Raw genomic sequence first — 23,749 nt, 5'->3', positions numbered from 1 at the left:
GATGTACCAGGTTTTGCAGATTATTTTCCATACTTTGAGCCACAGATACCAGATATTCCACCATTAGAGTTTCTGATGTTTGATATTCCTGATATGGTTGATCTTCCGCAGTGGGAGGATTTAGAGCCTCAGATTCCGATGCCACCAGTCGAGATTCCAGAGATGCCGCAGATGGAGCCAGAGGCAGAGCCGCCAGTGTATGCGCCTATGGAGCAGCCTGTCTTATTTCCTGCCCCATTAGCCATTTATGCACCTGTTCCGGGAGTTTATCAGTTTCCTCAGCCGGAGTTTATGGATGAGATCGTGGTAGATGGACCATTACCTTCTCGAGGTTCCAGCACTGATCTTCGTGAGCATCATACCGTGACTTATCAGCGTTTTCAGGCAGAGAGGGAGGAGAGGATTAGATGGCAGAACCAGTGTAGAGAGATCCTTGGATTGTATGAGACGCAGACAGATGGTCATGTCAGAGCATTACGACCAGATTATATACTGAGAGAGAGGTTACATCAGATTCACCGGATTAGCTCGCAACAGCTTATTGATTTGAGACAGCAGGATCTTAGCGCGGAGACAGCATATCGCAGAGCATTGGGACTTACCGAGGCAGTGCTAGAGGCATTGCAGGAGGAGTTGAGCCACGTACCACCAGGATTTTGAGATTAGCAGATCGATGAGTGTTGTATTATGTATATTTTGTAGATAGATGCAGTATAGTATTGTATGACTAGTTTGTATGAGTGTAGTTACTAACTTTGACCAATAGTAGTAGTAGCAGTATGACTGTTATATCATAGGTTTTTGTATCAAGCACTGACACCTGTAGCTGGTGTTCAACCTATATATATACGAGATGATCTTTTGCACGTTTTCTTTATTTTATTTCCAGTTATTTAAGCATTTATATTTATTTCAGTACCATTGCATATTTACAAATGTTGTTTTATTTACGATCATGTTGTACCCTTATGTTTAAAAAAAATAAAAAAAAAAATAAAAAAAGCACATCATACTGTTTTATCTATTCAGTTATTTAATAAGCTGTTTTATTTTCTCAAATCGACTGTTTTAATACATGTTTAATATACTGTTATTAAAGAAGACTCATTGTTTATTTACCAGAAAGATGGCACCTAAAAGAAAAGCACAACCCGACTCATCGAATGGAAACACCGAGGGCCAAAACAATAATAAACAGATGGATCAGATGTTTAATCTCATGCAACAACAGATGTTGATGATGCAACAACAAATGCAGCAGCAACAACAGCGGTTCCAGCAACAGATGTTACAGCAAGCCGCTCATCCAGGACATCAAATACCACCAGCAGCACCTACGACTACTTTCAAGCAATTTCAATCGGTGAAGCCACCGGAATTTATGGGTTCCACGGATCCTACAAAAGCGAGAGCTTGGATGAAAGAGATGGAAAAGGATTTTTCGTTGGTAAAGGTTGAGAAAGAGCAGAAGACGGATTTCGCTAGCTATTTCCTAAAAGGTGAAGCTAATTACTGGTGGGAATCGAAGAAAGCTTTGGAAGAAGAAGGTGTGGTGACCTGGAATAGATTCACTGATCTTTTCTTGGAGAAATATTTTCCTCGTTTTATGAAGAACCAGATGGAGATCAAGTTCCTGGAGCTGAAACAAGACAACTTATCGGTTGCGAATTATGAGACCAAGTTTACTGAATTGGCAAGGTTTGTTCCAGAGCAGGTGGATACGGACGAGAAGCGGGCCAAGAGATTTCAGCAAGGACTGAAACCATGGATTCGTAGCAGGGTAGCTGTGTTTGAATTGACAACTTATACGGTTGTTTTTTAGAAGGCTATTATTATTGAAGGAGAAAGCGAAGCAGCTCAGAAAGAGAAAGGACCAGGGAATTTTCAGAATCATTTTAACAAAAGGCCGGGATTTCAAGCTCGAGGAAAAGTAAACTTTAGGAGGCCAGAACAAAACAACCAGAGGATGGGTAATCGACTACCTGCCCCAACTCAGCAAAGGCTTATTCGACCGCCTGTACCTGATTGCAGAACGTGTGGTAGAAAGCATACGGGAATTTGCAACAAGCCAAATGTCACGTGTTTCAAGTGCAAGCAAAGGGGACACTATTCTGGAGAATGTCCGATGGGAAAGCAGAAGTTACTTGTTTTTAATATGGGAGAAAAGGACATATCGTCAGAGACTGCAGAGGAATTGCAATGGCTGCTAGTATTCCAAGAGTTTTAGCATTACCTCCACCTCCACTACCACAGCAAAATCAGCCCAGAGAAAGGACTTTCAACATGTCAATGAAGGAAGCGGTACAGAGTCCGAATGTGGTTGCAGGTACACTCCCTGTAAATTCCGTAAATGCTTTGGTATTGATTGATTCAGGAGCTACTAGATCTTTTATTTCTGAAGCTTTTATCTCTAAAATAGATTGTGAGGTTCAGTGGTTGGATGAAGTGTTAGTCATAAAATTAGCGAATAATGATCAGGTTGCAGTAGATCGAGTATGCCCGAGTTGTGATATTGAGATAGGGAGATGTCATTTTTCAGTTGATTTGATACCTTTTAGGTTAGGGGAGTTTGATGTTATTTTAGGAATGGATTGGCTATCTAGTAATCATGCTCAAATTGACTGTGCGAAAAGAGAGTGAAATTGCAAACTGAAGAAAATGAAACGGTAATATTTAAAGGTGAGAAGCAAAAGCAGAAATTCCTATCAATAATGCAGACGAGAATATTGCTACGTCAAGGATGTCAAGCTTATTTAGCCTATGTACGGGATGCTGATAAGGGAAATTTGAAGATTGAAGATATTCCTGTAGTTTGTGAATTTCTAGATGTTTTTCCAGACGAATTACCAGGACTTCCACCAGATCGAGAAATCGAGTTCACTATTGACTTGACGCCAGGGACCGAACCAATTTCGAAAGCTCCATATCGAATGCACCTGTAGCTCCATATCGACTTACGATCAGGCTATCATCAGTTAAAGATCAAGGCCGAAGATATTCCAAAGACAGCGTTTAGAACGAGGTACGGACACTATGAATTTCTTGTGATGGCTTTTGGATTGACGAATGCACCTGCAGCGTTTATGGATTTGATGAATCGAATATTTAAGAAGTATTTGGATAAGTTTATCATTATATTTATTGATGACATCTTGATCTACTCAAAGACGGAAGAAGATTTTGCAGCGCATTTAAGAACGACATTGGAGATATTACGAAAGGAGCAGCTTTATGCAAAATTTTCAAAATGTGAATTTTGGTTGAAAGAAGTGCAGTTTCTAGGGCATATCATCAGTAGAGAAGGCATTCAAGTTGATCCAGCAAAGATTGAAGCTGTGTTTAATTGGGAAAGACCAAAGACGCCGACAGAGGTTCGAAGTTTCTTAGGATTGGCAGGATATTATCGAAGATTTGTCAAAGATTTTGCGAAGATAGCGACACCGCTGACCAAGTTAACTCGACAAAGTGAAAAGTTTGAATGGAATAGTAAGTGTGAAGAAAGTTTTCAAGAATTGAAGAATCGGTTGGTGACTGCACCAGTATTAGTACTGCCAGACGAGCAAGAAAATTTTGTTATTTACAGTGACGCTTCATATCGCGGTTTAGGATGTGTGTTGATGCAACATGGTAACGTCATTGCATATGCGTCGAGACAACTTAAACCTCATGAGCAGAAATATCCTACGCATGATCTGAAATTGGCAGCAATTGTATTTGCATTGAAGCTTTGGAGACACTATCTGTACGGTGAAAAATGTGAAATCTACACGGATCATAAAAGTCTGAAGTATATCTTCACGCAAAAGGAACTAAACATGTGACAACGTTGATAGCTGGAATTAATTAAAGATTATGATGTTACAATCAGTTATCATCCAGGAAAAGCAAATGTTGTAGCAGATGCACTAAGCAGAAAAGAAAGATTGAATCGGTTAACTTCATGTGAAGAATTGGTTAAAGAATTCGACAAATTGGAAATTGAGATTCGTATTCCTCATGAATCTGCAGGAACTATTTACGCTATGACTTTTCAACCAGGGTTGCTAGAAAAGATTCGCCATTGTCAAGATAAAGTGATGAGTCAAGACGACAACTTAACAGGAGAAGAAATTACAACTCAGAAAGATAATGAAGGAATTTTACGTTTTACGTCAAGAATCTGGATCCCTAACGTGGCAGAATTAAAAGAAGAAATTATGCGAGATGCGCACAATTCGAAGTATTCCATTCATCCAGGAAGCACGAAAATGTATCGCGATTTGAAGGAAAACTTTTGGTGGCCGAATATGAAGAAGGAGATAGCAGAATGGGTGAGTAAATGCTACACATGCCAGCGAGTTAAAGCAGAGCATCAACGTCCGAGTGGGTTATTGCAACCATTAGACATTCCAGAATGGAAATGGGAACATCTAGCGATGGATTTCGTAGTGGGACTTCCAAGGACGAAAGCCAATCACGATGCAATTTGGGATATTATTGATCGATTGACGAAATCAGCACATTTTCTTCCAATTAATGAGAGATTTTCATTGGACAAGCTAGTGCACTTATATCTTAAAGAAATTGTGATGCGTCATGGAGTACCAGTATCAATTGTATCGGATCGAGATCCTCGTTTCAATTCAAGATTTTGGAGACAATTCCAAGAATGTCTAGGAACGAAGTTGAATATGAGTACAGCCTATCATCCGCAAACTGACGGTCAAAGTGAAAGGACAATTCAAACGATTGAAGACATGCTACGAGTTTGTGCGATCGATTTTGAAGGTAGTTGGGATGAACATTTACCCCTAGTGGAATTTTCTTATAATAACAGCTATCACGCCAGTATTGGAATACCACCGTATGAAGCATTATATGGAAGGAAATGCAGATCACCAGTGCATTGGGATGAAGTTGGAGAACGCAAGATTTTGGGTCCAGAATTAATTCAGAAGACAAAAGAAAAGATTAAACTTATTCGAAAACGAATCGAGGCAGCACAAAACAGACAAAGCAGATATGCAGACCAAGCAAGGAAGGATATGGACTATCAGGAAGGAGAACACGTATTGCTCAAAATATCGCCATGGAAAGGATAGACCAGATTTGGCAATAAAGGGAAATTGAAGCCACGATACGTTGGACCATTTGAGATTTTGAAGAAAATTGGGAAGGTTGCGTACGAGTTAGCTCTACCACCCTATATGCAGCATATTCACAACGTATTTCATGTATCTATGCTTAAGAAGTATAATCCTGATACAAGGCATGTAATAGAATATGAACCAGTAGAATTTCAGGCAGATTTGTCGTATGTAGAACAGCCAATAAGAATTCTAGATAGGCAAGATAGGGTATTAAGAAATAAGTCTGTGTCATTAGTGAGAGTTTTATGGAGAAACCCAGTGGTTGAAGAATCAACCTGGGAGCTTGAGAGTGAAATGTTAGAAAGGTATCCTCAGTTATTTGCATAATGTGATTCTGAGGACATAATCTTGTTAAAGGGGGGGAGAATGTAATGACCGAGGAATTATGCTGGTATTATATTATAATAATGATAAATTATGTGCATTATGATGTGATTAAATGTGTAAGTTGTTAAACCCTAACTGCTATGTGTTATGTGTTGGCTGTTTTGATCCAAACGTGTTTTGGATATTTATTGAACGTTTTATCGTCAGTTATATATATTATATCAAAACCTGTACAGCTCAAAACTATGTTTTAAAAGCCCGTATTTCAAACAAAATCATTGGCCCTATTTTGCCAAAAATGCCCTATACCATATCGCTATTCTGAACCCCTAGACGTTTTACCAATTGACCTTTTTCGCGAAAAACGACTTTTCCAGATCTCTTCGGGTACCAAAAACCCCACAAAAATTATATTTTTATTTTTATATGATCATGAAATTATCATATATCATTTTTCTTTGTATTTTTGTATTTTCCACAATTTTTGGGAATTTTTAGTATTTATTTTTTGTTTATTGGATATTTAAAAATTCAATAATAATACCCAAAAATTATAAAAATTGGGGCTGTTATTCCTAATAAACTAACAATGAGATTTACAGAAGGGGGGTTGAATGTAAATCTCAAAACTTTTTCAAGTTTTGAGCAGTTTCAAAGGCTATGTATTTAAGATAAACAAGTGTATGAATTGCTTTAAGCTAATACAGATAGATATATATTCAAACACTAATGTAAAGAACACAACAGACCTTAAAAACTTTTCTGGTGGATTGTTGTTCCACCAGAGATGGTATTTCAGAAAATCTGTGATTCAAGAAGTTGATCACAGCTGCGTCTTAGTACAAACTAGATAATTTTTCTCTCAAGATTTTTCTAAACAGTTCTGGAAAAATTCTCTTCTAATTACTAGCTGCTACTTGGTTTATATATATCACCAAGTTTACAAGTAAAGACAAAGATAAAAAGTACAATAATAAAATAAGTTCTCCACTTGTTTCTACTCCATTTTACTCCAGTGCATTGTTGACTATTGCCTCTTTATGCTAGAGTAGAACGGCTACTTTTTCTGATGTTCCTGAATTAGGCTACCACATCTCAGTTGTCTCTGTCAACCCATGTGCCTCTGTTTGTAGGTACAACTACCACTTGTCAACTGCTATTTAACAGAACATCCGTTAAAGCCTTCATCCGTTGATGGCTTTATCCGTTGATGTGTTAGCAGTTAAAGCTCTATCCATTGATGCACTCATCCGTTGAAGGATGTTATCCGTTGAAGCTTTAGAGACATCCGTTGAAGCTTTGTTTCTCATCCGTTGAAGGTCTTTAAGTTATCCGTTGACACCATTTCATTTATACAAGATTACAAGGCATGAAATATTTACAATTGGCCTTCCTATCTGCATATCCTCTAGTAGTCAACATGACTTATAATTTCCCTCAACATTTAAGAATTATATCTCAAATTCAGAGACTGAAATGTGCTATAACACTAGACTTATTTCTAAGTAAAGCTACAGCATCAACGGATAGCCAAAATGGTCTTATCCGTTGAGGCTACAAACACTAGATTTCTACTTAAGTGTTTTGTTAAACATATCATCAAACTAATGCACATATATTCCTAACAATCTCCCCCTATTTATGTCTATAAGAATTGTAGACATAAATTTAAGGTTAACTTGATGATAATAAAACACTTAACAAATATATGAACTGAAACTAAGTAGAAATTTAAAAGTGCTGCAAAAGTGTATGTACTAGAAGGTAATTGAAGATTTACAGTATTTCCAAGGGTGCTCCTCTAGCCTGAGCAAATCATCTTTTTCTTCTTTGTTCCCTGGTTTTCTTTCCTAGCCCTTTGTCATTTTCCTCAATTTGGAGTTGGAGTTGTCTGAAGAATTCAGCTTCATCTTCATCACTGATATCCAACTTAGATTGCATTTCTTTGAGAGTTTCATTGCTGGCAATCTTGAGTTGGTCTTCAAGTCTGAAAAATCTTCTGACTCCTTTATCATCTCTGAATTCCATCAACCAATGAGGTGATTTGTGAATTGTAGTTCCCCTTTCTTGAATGAGTAAGGTTCTGGGCAAAGCATTGGGCTCCCTCCAAGTTTTCCTTATGATGGCAATCTTGTTGAGAATTTCAGTCTTGGCAGTCCTGGTAAAGCCAGAATCCTTTTGTATGGCTGAAAAGACTCTAATCAAGGTAGAGTAGCCTTCATTCAGAATCCTGTAGAGAGGCCATGTTCTTTCCCCAGCTCCTTTGTATCTGAACACCAATCTCTCTGGTAGCTGTCTGTAGGCAGCAATTCCCCTTACATCCTCCAGCTCATCCAGATAGAGTTCAATGTCTGAAATTTCTTTTATGTCACAGATGTGAACATAATCATCTTTAGAAATGGGTGGCTTAGGGTTAGGTTTATGTTTTTGAGTGAATTTCTTAGAGTTTAGGGGAGGTGTAGATTTGGATTTTCTTTTCTGTTTCTTTGGTAGTGGAAGAGTGGTTAAAAAGGTAGGCAAATTGATGGTGTCCCAATCAATAGGTTCCTCTTTTGGGATGATTGGTTCACCATGGATATTTATAGTGGGATCAGCAACAAAGGGTTCAGGTATGGAAGGTAGAGATTTAGTTTCTTCAGTGTTGCCTTCACTCCTTCTATGTGCCTTGGCCTTTCTTCTGTTTCCCTTTTGCCATTCCTCTTTTTCCTCCATACATTCACCAAATATACTCCCAAAAACCTCATCTAAGTTTGCAATCTTGTCTTCACCCCTGACTTCAATTCCTTTCTCATTTTCAACTAGACTTGACTTTAGCTTTTGTTCAAGCTTTGCTTGTGCTCTTTTGTCAGCCTTGAGTTTTTCAGCTTCTTTCTTTAACCTTTTGGTTTCTTCCCTCTTGGCTATTGAGAATTTGGGATGTCCTTGCATCACACATATGCTCTTTCCCTCTCTAAAGATAATAGCCATGTTTCTCCTTACTGCCTCATCCATGGTCTCCTTGTGTTTTATGATGCTAGCACCCAAAACTTTGTCTTCATCGGGCTTTGGAAGAGGAAAGTCCACTTCTTCCATTTGAGCAAAGTCTAGAGGGTTCTTTGTGGAGTCCTTTCTGGATCTAGTGTTGGGCTTGAGAACCATAGGTTTTAGATTCTTGAAAGAAGTCTCTCCAACCTTATTTCTCCTTTCTGGCTTGTGCTCCATATTGATTGGTTCAACCTTTGTGCTATGTTTCACAGATATTGATTTATCTTGTGTAGAGCCAAACAACTGTTGCACCCTTTCATCAATTCTCCTCCTTTGCTCTTTCACTTGAATTTCAGCTGCTGCTAGCTGGATTAAATCAATTCCATCAGGCTTTCCTTTGATTTGAATGATTGGAGAAGTAGTGATGGCAGGAACTAGCACTTTAGATATTTGGATTTTTGTAGATGGCTCTCCTTCCCCTTCCCTTTTACTCTCCCCCTTTTTGTTATCATCAAGGAGAGGGGTCAAGCCCTGTGCTTTTGCCAGCTGCATAAGTAGATTTGTTTGAGATTGTTGGTTGTGAAGAATGGTGGCCACAGAATCTTCAATAACTTAAACTCTGTCTTCCAATTTGGCCAGCCTCTTTTCAGTATGTGATTCCTTTTTCAATCTCAACAAAATGTCCTGCATTGTACCATAGGGCATGACTGAATCCAATTTTTCAGAATTGTAGGATTTCAAGTCAGCAATATCCTTTCTGAGTTCATCCACACTCAGATTCTGTCTTACTTGCTGCAACTTTATGAGATGCAGTGAGTCCAAGTGAGCTGTAAGGATAGCCTTTTTACCTGCATGAGAAGTCTTCTGAATGGCCTGTTGGATAGTACTGATTTGTTTGACTAAGGAGACATTGAATTGCCCTGTTGTATACTCCTTTGTTAAGGCCCATTCAGGTAGATTTGGAATAGAACTAGGGCCTTCATCTCCCCCTAAGTTCATGCTTCCATCAGAAGAAACAAAGTCATCATCATCAGAATTTACTCCAAATTCTTCAGATGACTCACCAGCTTTTGAAGGCATCTTGTTAATAGCAGCTTTGTCCCTTTGAAGAGATGTTGTTGTATGTACTAGATGTAGTGTCTTTTCTGCCTCCACATTGCCCTGTGCAGCCAATAATTGATAGGCTGAAACAGGATGAGTAAAAGTGTCAGCATCCAAGGAAATGTTATCAATTACAGCTTTGTAATGTTGCTGAAATTGTCTTTCCTTTTCAGCATCATTCACAATCATTGACTCACTAGCAATGGCTGGATCCATCCTTATATCTGCTGTACCTGCTTTTCTCTCATTTTCTCTATGTTCTTGCATCAGGGGCTCCCCCTGGCTCACACAACTCACTCCTTCACCTTCACCTACTAAGGTGGTACTCCTCTCACTTACTTTTGCCATGCTGGAAAAAATAGCATGCATATTTGAGCTCTCAATCTCTCCTTTTGCCTGGGAGCAACCCAGCCTCTCACTCAAGTTGTCACTCCCTTCCCTCAGTCCTAGAAGTGAGTGTACAGTAATCAAGTCTTCTACACTTGGAATTGTTTCAGTTGTGTGTGTAGAGACTATCAACGGATGCGGAATAGCCGTTGAAGGTGAAACTGATGGTATCAACGGATAACTGCTGTTAAGCTTATCCGTTGAAGAACAACCACTTGTCAACGGATGAGTGATATCCGTTGAAGAAGGAAAAGAAGTTGAAATTGAAAGTGATATAACTGTTGAATCTATGTAGATTGATATGAGTTTTGGTGACACAGATCCTTCAATTACATCTGAAAGAATTTGCGGGTGATCCAACAAATCATTTAAAAGATGATGATCACCTGTATTTGAGTGGGGCTCCTCCCTGAGTTGTAAAGAGGGAGAATCAGGAATTGATGGGAATAACATATCCACATCTAGAGATGGTGAAGAAGTGTGTGGTGATTGATGTGTGTTAATTGTGAGAGAATGGGGCTGTGACTCCACATTTGTTGGAGCCACATCAAACTGAGTTTGAGAAGGCATAGATACAGATGGATGTATCTGTGCAGTGTGTGCACCCTGTGTAGAAGATTGGGTTCTGGCTCTCTTTCTTCTAATAAAGGCTTTTGTTGGTGAGTGTTTGGCTTTATTGTCCCTCCCTCGTTTGTTCTGTGTTCCTGGTTGGGAACTATTTTCAATAGTTACATCCTTTTGGGAGGATGCAGCTAGGGATATGCTAGTAACCCTTTCAACCACCACAGCTTTTTGAGAAACTGTGGCTTGGCTAGCTTGGGAAGCACTTATCTCTCCTTCCTTATCCTGGGGGTTTCTTTGATGTTCACCCCTCCCCTCACCACTCACACCCTGTTCACTCCCCTCAGGGTTAATGGTAGATGTTACAACTGTTGTCTTTTGAGAAACAACAGAGGTAGTTTTCTTTGTCTTTGATTTTGAAAGTTTAGTTTTGGTGACCTTGGTAGGAATCTGTTGGGGCATTGTCACAGATTCCATGGCCACACTAGAAGATAAAGAAATAAAGGGGTTGGAAGAAGTAGGAGTTGTAGAAGCAATTACCTCACTTACCTGAGGTGCATTCATGATTGGTAAATATACCAATGGCACACTGTTGTTGAGATCCATTCTCAATAAATCTGCAAGAACTCTTTTCTCTTGTGCCCAGCACTTGAGTTTATTATTCTCATTGGTTATGACCAAACCTTCAGCAACATGGTTAGCCAATAACATAAAGAATCTAGCATAATAGATGTTATTAGATCTATTAGCTTTGTTACCTAATCTAGTACCCAATTCTAGCATAACATAGTTGCTAAAATTAAAATACCTATCAGAAACAAGCATATAGAGCATATTAACAAGAGATGAAGTTATGGCATCAAAATTGCTAATTTTCCCAGAGAAAACCTTGATAAAGGCATCCCCAAGAAAACTCCATTCTTTCCTAAGGCCTTTTCTTTTAATACTCCCTAAACTAGCAGAGTTAAGAGAATAACCTATGGAATCTAACATGCTGGATACATCATTATCAGTGTGTGGTGTCATGGCATTGTTCTCAGGTAATTTAAAACATGCTAGTAAATCATCACAGTTAACACAGTGATTTTTACCTTTGAGAGTGAAGGAGATAGTCATATCTATTGAGTTGAACTCAGCAGTTGTCCAAATCTCCTCAACTACTTCACAGTAAATCGTTGGGGCTTCCAGCATTGCATAGCTAAGTTTACAGTTTTTGATGAAGTCCATCATTTTGTGATAATCGGAGTGGGCTTCATTCTTTTCTACCAAAGCTATGAAATTGTTCTTCTCATAGATGAATCCAGATTGAGATATAATCTTTACTACTGGTGCCATTGTTGTGAGTAGAAATTGCAGAGAATAACTTGAAGGTTTTGCAGAGAGAAAATGGTAAAAGCTTTGAAATTTCAAGAAAGCGTAAAGTAAAAATGAAAAATCAGAAGGACTTATATACTTTCTCAAATTAAAAAGCATAAATAAAAGATTAAACAATAAATATATATAAGTGAATTTCAGCCGTTTAAGAATAAACTGTAAGTATTCTAAAAACTACCTTTAAAACAAATACATACAGCTGTATGTATGAGTATCAACGGTTAATACAATAGAATCAACGGCTGTGAAACACCTGAATCGACTGATGTGATATTTCAACGGATAAAGTAAACTGTCATCCGTTGAAGAGCACTTCAGTTTTATCCGTTGACGGATAAAAATTTCCAGAAATGTATATGTCTTTCAACGGATAATGAACATCCGTTGACAGAACAATTTTGACTTTCAACGGATAGGGAATATCCGTTGATGGAATAATCTGTGTTAAAAATCAAATTTGTTCTAGCAGCTAATACATTTCAGGCTTCAAATCAAATTGCAATAAGGACATGAATTTTAAGAGTAATTAAGCATACCTAGCTCACTTACCAATCTTGTGAATGTTGATTCATCAAGTGGCTTGGTAAATATGTCTGCAATTTGTTGTTCACTTGGAACAAAATGAAGTTCCACTGTACCTTTCATCACATGTTCCCTAATGAAGTGGTACTTGATATCAATGTGCTTGGTTCTTGAGTGCTGCACTGAATTTTCAGTAATGGAAATGGCACTTGTGTTGTCACAAAATATTGGAATTTTGTCAATAGTCATACCATAGTCAAATAACTGGTTCCTCATCCATAGTATTTGTGCACAGCAACTACCAGCTGCAATGTACTCAGCTTCAGCTGTTGATGTGGAAACAGAATTCTGCTTCTTGCTGAACCATGATACAAGCTTGTTCCCTAGAAATTGACAGGTGCCTGTTGTGCTTTTCCTGTCTATTTTGCAACCTGCATAATCTGCATCTGAGTAGCCAATTAGATCAAAACCAGACTCTCTAGGGTACCAAATTCCTAGATTTGGAGTCCCCTTGAGATATCTGAAAATTCTTTTAATAGCCACTAAGTGAGATTCTTTAGGGTCAGCTTGAAATCTAGCACAGAGACATGTAGAAAACATTATATCAGGTCTACTAGCAGTTAAATATAAAAGTGAGCCAATCATGCCTCTATAACTTGTAATATCCACAGACTTTTCAGCCTTGTTTAATTCAAGCTTAGTGGCAGTGGCCATGGGAGTTTTTGCAGGTGAACAATCCATTAAGTCAAACTTCTTTAAAAGATCAAAAATATATTTAGTTTGACTAATGAAAATTCCACCACTAACTTGTTTAACTTGTAACCCAAGAAAGTAAGTTAGCTCTCCCATCATGCTCATTTCATATTTACTTTGCATTAATTTAGCAAACTTTTTACAAAGCTTATCATCTGTAGATCCAAATATAATATCATCTACATAAATTTGTACAAGTATCTTAGAGCCATTAACATTTCTAAAGAAGAGAGTTTTGTCAACAGTACCTCTTGTGAAATGATTATCTAGAAGGAACTTTGACAAAGTCTCATACCAGGCTCTAGGTGCTTGCTTTAGTCCATAGAGTGCTTTCAACAGATAATACACATGGTCTGGAAAATTTTGATCTTCAAAACCTGGAGGTTGGCTTACATAAACTTCTTCCTCCAATTCCCCATTTAGAAATGCACTCTTGACATCCATCTGATAGACTTTGAAATTGGCATTAGCTGCATAGGCTAGAAAGATTCTGATGGCTTCAAGTCTTGCAACTGGAGCAAATGTTTCATCAAAATCTATTCCCTCTTGTTGAGAATAGCCTTTAGCAACCAATCTGGCTTTATTCCTTATGACAATGCCATTTTCATCCATCTTGTTTCTGAATACCCATTTTGTGTCAATGGAACTCTTGTTCTTTGGCTTGGGTACCAGCTTCCAAACTTTGTTTCTCTCAAATTGGTTCAGCTCTTCCTGCATAGCTAATATCCAATCTGGATCCATTAAGGCTTCTTCCACTTTCTTAGGTTCCTCCTGAGATAGAAAACTACTATACAGACATTCATTTTGAGTAGCTCTTCTTGTTTACACTTTAGATGATGCATCACCAATGATCAGTTCAAAGGGATGATTCTTGGTCCATTTCCTTTGAGGTGGAAGATGTGCTCTAGATGAGGTGGCCTCAGTATTGTCGTGATGTGAGACAGAGTGTTGATCAGTTGAAACTCCCCCTGAGTTGTTGGTCCTTTGCAGGGAACTTGGAGTTCTATCAACTGATGATGTAAATCGATTATCCGTTGATGAACTATGATCAACGGATGCTTCATTATGTACTTCAACGGATGATGCACTATGTCTTTCAACGGATACTGCATTGCCTCTTTCAACGGATGCAGAATTCTGTGCATTATCCAAGGGCATATCTTGAATCCCTTTTGAAGTGTCATTTCCATCAACCTCCTCTTCACTATCATCACAATATATCTCAATGTTGTCAAATTTGAGTCTTTCATGGTGTCCCTCATCTGTTAGTCCATCAATCTTTTTATCATCAAACACAACATGCACAGATTCCATAACAATGTTGGTTCTTAGATTGTAGACCCTATAAGATTTTCCAGCTGAGTAACCAACAAATATCCCTTCATCAGCCTTTGCATCAAACATCCCTTTATGGTCAGATTGATTTCTCAGTATAAAGCATTTACATCCAAAGACATGAAGAAAGTTTAGAGTTGGTTTTCTTCTCTTGAACAACTGATAAGGAGTCATGCCTTTAGCTTGATTGATCAAAGAAATATTCTGAGTGTAGAAGGCACAATTAACAGCTTCAGCCCAGAAATATGTTGGTAACTTTGATTCTTCAAGCATTGTTCTGGCAGCCTCAATTAAAGATTTGTTCTTTCTTTCAACTACCCCATTTTGCTGAGGTGTTCTTGGAGCTGAGAACTCATGCATGATTCCATTTTCTTCACAGAACAGCCTTATTGTCAAATTCTTGAACTCAGTTCCATTGTCACTCTTGATATTCCTAACTTTCAAGTCAGGATGATTATTGACTTGCCTGATGTGATTGATAATGATTTCACTTGCTTCATCCTTTGATCCAAGAAAATAGACCCATGAAAACTTTGAGAAATCATCTACAATCACCAAGCAATATCCTTTTCTTGCAATTGACAATACATTGACTGGTCCAAACAAATCCATATGTAGCAGCTGTAATGGTTCATTAATTGTTGTTTCAAGCTTCTTTTTGAATGATGCTTTCCTTTGTTTGCCTTTCTGACAAGCATCACACAAACCATCCCTTGAGAATTCAACAAGAGGAATTCCTCTAACTAAGTCTTTTTTGACTAGATCATTCATTGTCTTGAAATTCAAATGGGATAGCTTCTTGTGCCATAGCCAACTTTCAACTGAACTTGCTTTGCTGAAGAGACAAGTAATAGATTCTGCATCTGTAGAGTTGAAGTCAGCTAAGTACACATTTCCTTTTCTAACTCCAGTTAGAACCATTTTGTTGTCTTTCTTACTGGTGACAACACAGGCTTCTGAATTGAAGGAAATTATATTCCCTCTATCACATAGTTGACTGATGCTCAGTAAGTTGTGCTTGAGACCATCAACTAATGCAACTTCATCAATTATGACATTCCTTGTTGAAATCAAGCCATATCCCATAGTAAACCCTTTGCTGTCATCTCCAAAGGTTATGCTAGGGCCAGCTCTCTCCTTAAACTCTGTGAGCAGGGAGAAATCTCCTGTCATGTGTCTTGAACAGCCACTGTCCAAATACCATAGATATCTTCTTTTTCCCTGCACACCATAAAATCAATCAAGTTGATTTTGGTACCCAAGTTTCCTTGGGTCCATTCTTGTTAGCCTTTCTCCTAGACTTCATTCCTCCTGCATCTTTAGACTTAGGTAACTTTGAGTCAACCTTGATCTTAGATGTAGTTGGTTGAGGTGTAGGGTTAGTCACAGAATCATTTAGCACATTTGGAATTTGATAAGGCATGGATTGTGCAAGCATGTTATTCCATATTGGCATATTGTATGGCATTTGAGGCATACTAAATGCAGCAAGATAAGGATTGTTAAAATATGGCATGTTTGCAAAATGTGCATAAGGATTCTGTTGAGACATAACAGGCATAGCATGCAGAGGTGATGCAGACATATTAGGCATGGAAGAGGGTACAGGAATGGGAGTTTTCTTAATAGATTTGCAATTAGCAGATAGATGATTAACACTACTACAATGCACACAGCTTTTTCTAGGAGCATACTTATCAGGTGTGTAATTGTTATGTTTGTTAACCCCTACCTTCCCATTTCTATTAGATTTCCTTTTAGTTTCCTTTTTATCCTCAACCACTTTGAGCCTATTCTTTAACTGTTCTAAGGTCATGTGTCCTATATTCACCTTACTGAAATCTTTGGATGTGCTTGCTTCTTCTTTGACAAAGTTCTTGGAAGTTGAACCAAACTTTTTGTTGAGTTTCTTTAGATTTTCACTTTTAGAAACATCTGCCTGTTTTAATTGAGGAACCTTCAACGGATGCTCCTTTTCTTCCTTCAACGGATAACTTTCATCATCCGTTGATTCCACATCCGTTGACAGCCCATCAATTAATTCCATTTTCTTTTTGTTTTTATCCCAGGCAGTCTCACAGAATGATTCAATTCCTTGGACCTTGGCAATTTGAGCACTAACATCCCTAGATGTCTTCCAAGCTTTAATCACCTCTTGCTCTCTCTCTAATTGATTAGAAAGTATTTCTACTTTCTTAACAGATTCAGCTAGTTCATTTTCAACAGATATACAATGTAGCTTAGTTTTCTCTAGGTCAATCAACTTATCTTCTAATACAGCATTTCTATCACTTAAAAACAAATTGTTCTCTTTAATCCTACTATTTTCTTTAGCAAGAGATTTAAGAGACACACGCAAATGATACAGTTCAGTAGACATGTCATTAAAAGCATCATTGCACTCTTCTTTAGTACGCTGTGTTAAATTAGTAGTGATTACCTGGTTGCTTGATGAACTAACTTCATTTTCCTCAGAATCAGCCATGAGAGCCAAGTTGACATATTCCACATCTTCATCCTCTTCTTCTCCATCAGCTGCCCAGTCTTTTTCTTGAGTAATGAAAGCCCTCTCCTTTTGCTTGAGCAGATCAAAATATTTCTTTTTGTAATCTACTTGGTCAAATTTCTTCTTTTCAGAAGTTGGCTTTCTGCACTCACTTGCAAAGTGTCCACTTATACCACAATTGAAACACTTGAACTTGGATTTGTCCACCATGTTCTTAAGAGGTTTAGTGGCTCTAGTGTTTTTCCTAAATTTTATCTTTGCAAATCTTCTGGACAGAAATGCAAGATGCTCATCAATACCATCAGAGTCATCTTGGCTGGAGTTGTCTTCATTCTCAGCAACTTGCTCCTTACCCTTGCTTGATTCTGATTTGCTTGTGCCATCTTTGGAGTTTAATGTAGATCTCACAGTTTCTTGTCTGCATTCTTTCTCATTTTCAGCTACCAAGGCAACTGAACCTCCTTTCTTTCTTCCCTTCTCCAATACCTCATCCTGTTCCAGCTCTAGTTCATAAGTCTTCAAGATTCCATATAATCTTTCAAGAGTGAAGTCCTTATAATCTTGAGAGTTTCTCAAGGAGACAGTCATGAGTTTCCATTCCTTTGGCAAGGATCTTAAAATTTTAAGATTTGAATCCTTCACCTGGTACACTCTACCATACAGCTTCAGTCCATTCAACAGCTTTTGGAATCTATTGAATGTGTCATTTAAAGATTCATTTTCTTCAAAATGAAAATACTCATACTGTTGAATGAGAAGCTGCATTTTGTTTTCTTTTACTTGTTCTGTACCTTCACACAGTAGCTGAACTGTGTCCCAAACCTCTTTGGCAGTTGTGCAATTTATCATATTATCAAACATATCCTTGTCAAGACCATTAAACAAAATGTTCATAGCCTTCTTATCCTTGTGGACTTCTTCTGTGTCTTCCATTGTCCATTCTGCTCTAGGTTTTGGAATGGATTGACCAACAGCAATTGTGGCTGTAGCAACTGTGGCTACTTTGTGGGGAATGCGAGGACCATTCTCAATGCAGTTTACATAACCTTCATCTTGGGAGAGTAGATGAAGGTGCATTTTTACCTTCCAATGGTGATAACTGTCTTTGTCAAGAACTGGGATTTTTACTCCAATATCCTTCTTACTCATCTTTGTTAGTTTCCAAGATCTTTAAACTCTTTGTGTGTCAAGAGCTTGCTCTGATACCAATTGTTATTCCTAATGAACTAACAATGAGATTTACAGAAGGGGGGTTGAATGTAAATCTCAAAACTTTTTCAAGTTTTGAGCAGTTTCAAAGGCTATGTGTTTAAGATAAACAAGTGTATGAATTGCTTTAAGCTAATACAGACAGATATATATTCAAACACTAATGTAAAGAACACAACAGACCTTAAAAACTTTTCTGGTGGATTGTTGTTCCACCAGAGATGGTATTTCAGAAAATCTGTGATTCAAGAAGTTGATCACAGCTGCGTCCTAGTACAAACTAGATAATTTTTCTCTCAAGATTTTTCTAAACAGTTCTGGAAAAATTCTCTTCTAATTACTAGCTGCTACTTGGTTTATATATATCACCAAGTTTACAAGTGAAGACAAAGATAAAAAGTACAATAATAAAATAAGTTCTCCACTTGTTTCTACTCCATTTTACTCCAGTGCATTGTTGACTATTGCCTCTTTATGCTAGAGTAGAACGGCTGCTTTTTCTGATGTTCCTGAATTAGGCTACCACATCTCAGTTGTCTCTGTCAACCCATGTGCCTCTGTTTGTAGGTACAACTACCACTTGTCAACTACTATTTAACAGAACATCCGTTAAAGCCTTCATCCGTTGATGGCTTTATCCGTTGATGTGTTAGCAGTTAAAGCTCTATCCGTTGATGCACTCATCCGTTGAAGGATGTTATCCGTTGAAGCTTTAGAGACATCCGTTGAAGCTTTGTTTCTCATCCGTTGAAGGTCTTTAAGTTATCCGTTGACACCATTTCATTTATACAAGATTACAAGGCATGAAATATTAACAATTGGCCTTCCTATCTGCATATCCTCTAGTAGTCAACATGACTTATAATTTCCCTCAACATTTAAGAATTATATCTCAAATTCAGAGACTGAAATGTGCTACAACACTAGACTTATTTCTAAGTAAAGCTACACCATCAACGGATAGCCAAAATGGTCTTATCCGTTGAGGCTACAAACACTAGATTTCTACTTAAGTGTTTTGTTAAACATATCATCAAACTAATGCACATATATTCCTAACAGGGGCCAAATATTTTTAATAGGAGTGTAATTAGACCCTTAATTTTACTTAGGGGTATTATCTTCATAAATATAAATACCTGAATTATTATTAATTAAATCAGTTAATTACAATTAAAAATCAGGAAAAAATAAAAAGAAAAGGAATTAGGGTTAGGGTTTGGTGAAGAAAAGGGCAACAGAATCAAAGCTGATTTTCATCGTGATTCCGGAGTCCAAATCGTTAGTGTAAGTACTCGTTTTGAAGCTTATGATCTGTAGTTTTCGATTATATAAGTGTTTTTGATGTTTGATTGATCGAACTGAAAGTTTATATTTTCGGGTTTTTAATCGCGAACTCGGGTTTGATTTTCTGGTTGTTGTTTGATGTTTTGATGATTACGAGCGTGTAGATCGTCGTTTTGTGAGTCGATTGGCACCGGTTTTGTCGAGGTTGGTGTACATTTTGAACTCGCCGGAGTTCCGCCGCCGCCGCGTTTCTCAGGTTTCCGGCTGTTGAAGTCGACGAGGACGAAGGAGGAACAGAAGGGGAGCGTCGTTGTGTTGCTGTGCGTCGAAAACGCAGAAGGAACGAATGGAATCGAACGTTTTCGTCTCGCCGGAAAATCTCCGCCGGCGTCGGATTCTGGGCAGTGGACGGTGTTCTTCGTGACCCGATCGGGTCGAAGACGACCCAGTTGCAACCCGGTTTCGACCCGGTTTCGATCCAAAAACCCCCAATCTGTTTTTCTGATTTCTGTTTCTGAATTTTTATTATTTAATTCTATTTTATAAAAACAGAAATTAGATTTATTAATTCTAAAAATCAATTAAAAATTAATTTTGAATTTTGAAAATAGTATTATTGATTTCTAAATTATTTTATTAAATTATAAATTCGAATTTATTTATTTAATTAATTATTTAATTATTTATCTAATTATTTATTAATTATTTAATTAATTAATAATTGGATAATTAATTAGTAATTAGGTAATTAATTAATAAATAAGGATTAGAAATAATTAAGAAATGTGATTAATAATCTAATAATTAGTTAATAGTGCAAATAATGATTCGATAATTAGAATTATTATTCGAGCGCTAGTTATTCGATTAATATTGTAATAATTATTCGTATCGTATAATTAGATATTAGTAACTAATTGATTAGCGAATCGTATAAGTCTCGATAGTAATTTAATATTCGATAATTATGCGGGAATTGCGAGTAATTCGTAGTTATACAAGTAATTAATCGTTAAGTGATCTATAATTTGAATAATTCGTAGTTATTCGATAAATAGCGTATCGGTTAATTAAGTTGATTGATTATTTGTAAATAATCGATCTAATCGAATAAATATCGATAAGTTATAAATATTATAATAAATTGTGATTAATCCTAATAATTAGGGATTTATTATTTTAAATTATTAAATAAGTATTTATTAATTATTTATTAGTTATTTATTTATTAAATATTTAAAAAGTGATTAATTATTTCGATAATTAATCACATGATTTTCAATAAATCATAACTTCTTCATTTTAACTCCAAAAATTATAAAAAAAAATTATTTTTGACTTTGATTTTTCTTAAATAATTATTTAAAAATTATTTTAAGATTTAAAAGGTTGTAATAATTATTTATATTGAATAATAAATTGAATCATCAGTGTTTAATTCATAACAATTCAACTGTTAGTCCGATTTAAGTGAAACGAAGACCCCTAGACTCAGAAAAATGAGACGAATCCAATAAAAATAGTTGTAAGTTATAATTTCTTCCGAAAAAGAGTGGTTTGGTGATAATTGATAGTTCGTAAGTCCTAATAGGGGTATAATCGAGCCGAATAAATCCCGAAAAATTATAATAAAATCAGATAAGACTAGTAATGCAGGTATAAGCCTAGAATTGATTCTAAAAATTATTATAAATCTAGAAATTAATTATGTGCTTTACGTGCTACGTGCTTTATGTGATTATGTGAATAGATGTGTTGTATAAATGTATATATATATATGCGAGTCAGATAGAAACGCATGGGTAGACTGATAAGGTTGCGTGATATCAATTCAAGATACACGTATATAGTAAGTTATCTAAACACCTATCTTTCCATGATTTGTTCAGTGTTAGCAAGGCAGAGCAAGCTAGGGTCAGAAGGCAGTGAGTTAAACCAGGTTAAGTACGCGCAAGGCAAGTTTTTCCCCTATTCTAAATTCAGAATAGTGATTTATATTTCTTTTCTATCGTATCAATTCTCTTTGATAATCATTGTTCATATACACTGTTACCCATTTATTATTGCTTGTTCCAGTTTCATTTCAATTCTTGATTTACCCAATTTATTGAATTCCCTGTTCATATTTCAATTCCTTTACCCTACATATACTCTGGTATATCCTGGTGTTGGGATATATCAATAGCATACCGATTGTTCCGGATGCTCAGCCTTGGACTGGATGGTTACTATAAAGGCTGGGTTTTTCCCAGACCATTAATTACTAGGCCATAATTGCCTGAGTACTCCTTATGTTGGTTGGGTCTATACAGTTGGGTATAGATCCGCACTATATTCTGACTGATCAGCAGATTATAGTGCATATGTTGGTTCTTGTTTCCAGTCTTGTTCATTTGGCACTCGCCATCATTGGCAAATTACTATTCGATACAGATACAGATGGTTGTTACAACCAGCAACTTATTGTTTCTCTCATTTCTCTTTCTCTATACCATATATATATTTTTGCAGGCTTGTTGAGCAATTTTGGCTCATCCCTTTTTATTGTTACTCCTATTGTTTTACAGTTAAGGTAGAGAATGAAACCCATCAGGACCCGCATAGTCAAAAAGTGAGTCAAGCAGCGGGACCGTCTTATACCAAGAGTGTTCCTTCCTATTCCCGAAGAGAGCTTTGAATTGCCAGACCAGGTGTAGCAGGATAAGTAGTAATGTTGGGTTGAATAAAAGTCTTGTGTAGTTTGAATAAAAGTTGTGTAGTGAAACTGTAGATAAAATAAAGTTTTGTATCAAAGATAGTTCTTTAGACAGGTTTTATTTAGTTGGGTTTATAATAAAGTGTAGTGCGTGATTCTTGTTTTCAAACTCAGACCTTAAAAGATCCTGAGTAGTGATAGTTCGGGGTAATTATTATATTTATATTCCGCTTGTGCAGGTATAGTTGGTAATTATTGTTAATAATGCCCCAAATCTATACCCCGGATTTGGAGGGTGTTATAGTAACACAAGGGTCACGACCTCAAAATAAATGTATTACCTACACAACTTATCTTAGACAATAACTCCCCGCTATTTCTTCAAAGTTGTTTAGAGCCTTTGTGTGGACTTGGCTTCCTTAGCTTTTGCCGGTCTTGGATCTTAGTGATCCGGTCTTGGGTCTTTCCTCTTCTTCACGGTGCGAAGACTACTAACTCCCCGTTAGTACGTCTAGGACTTGGGTCTTAGAACGAGAATCACTTCACGTCACTTCACCTCACTACAAAACTAACAAGACAATCCACGAAACAAAACAAGTAGGAAAAGATTTGTTTTGAACTAGTATGTTACTGTACTAGCCCACAAGTAGTATAATATCCAAATAAGAATATTAAAACTAATTAGTTATACTTGACTTAAAATACAACAAGATGGTCAAGTATATTTATAATTACTCCTTTATAGATTTAATAAAGTTGTGGAGTAATATGAGAAGTCCCTTTTTATATTGAGCACTTATGGCTTATGACTTCTTTAGTATTCTTCTTCTTTCGATTAAGTATTTATGGATCGAAGAATACTTTAATTACAACCTCGGAGTTGTAATTTTACCTTTAAGTATATTAACTTAAGGTTTTAAGGTATACTTGTATATTGACGATTATACGGTCAAAGTATACTCTTTTAACTTCAAGCACGTTTATAAGATTTATGAGTCTTAGCCAAGATCCAATTAAATAAGTACAAGTAATTGGCTTAAGATTGTGCTTTCGAAGTTTGGACGAGTAATTACGAGTATTTTATAGATATCGTAGTATAACCCCATGACACACTAAAGATGTTAGAAGGGGCTTATACGATCTGACTCATAATTGTTTATATACACGATATGTGTTAGCCAAGATCCAATTAAATAGCGTAAATTAATTGGCTAACTCGTGAATTTGATTCGTCCTTAATTTTAACGGATGATTACGAAGTAGTTTATATGGAACAAGCTATAATCCCCCGGAACACTAAAGGTGATAGAAGGGATTACACTTTTACTTCGTAATATTTTATATGTACGTTATTAGTTAGACAAGATCCAGTTAAAGAGCGTTAAGTAATTGTCTAAATCGTACGATCCGTTTTAAGATTTGACAAATTACGAAGTGTTTATATGAGACAAGTAATAATCCCCCAGAACACTAGAGATGATAGAAGGGATTACACTTTTACTTCATAATTATTTTATGAGCACGAATGAATGTTAGCCAAGATCCAATTAAAGTGCAAGAAATAATTTGCTAACTCGTATTTGTGTCAAATATAATCTC

The sequence above is a fragment of the Apium graveolens genome, chromosome 1 (assembly GCF_009905375.1).
Source record: "Apium graveolens cultivar Ventura chromosome 1, ASM990537v1, whole genome shotgun sequence".
In the NCBI taxonomy this organism is placed as follows: Eukaryota; Viridiplantae; Streptophyta; class Magnoliopsida; order Apiales; family Apiaceae; genus Apium; species Apium graveolens.
The sequence above is the reverse complement of the archived record's forward strand: the minus strand, read 5'-3'. Positions refer to the sequence as shown.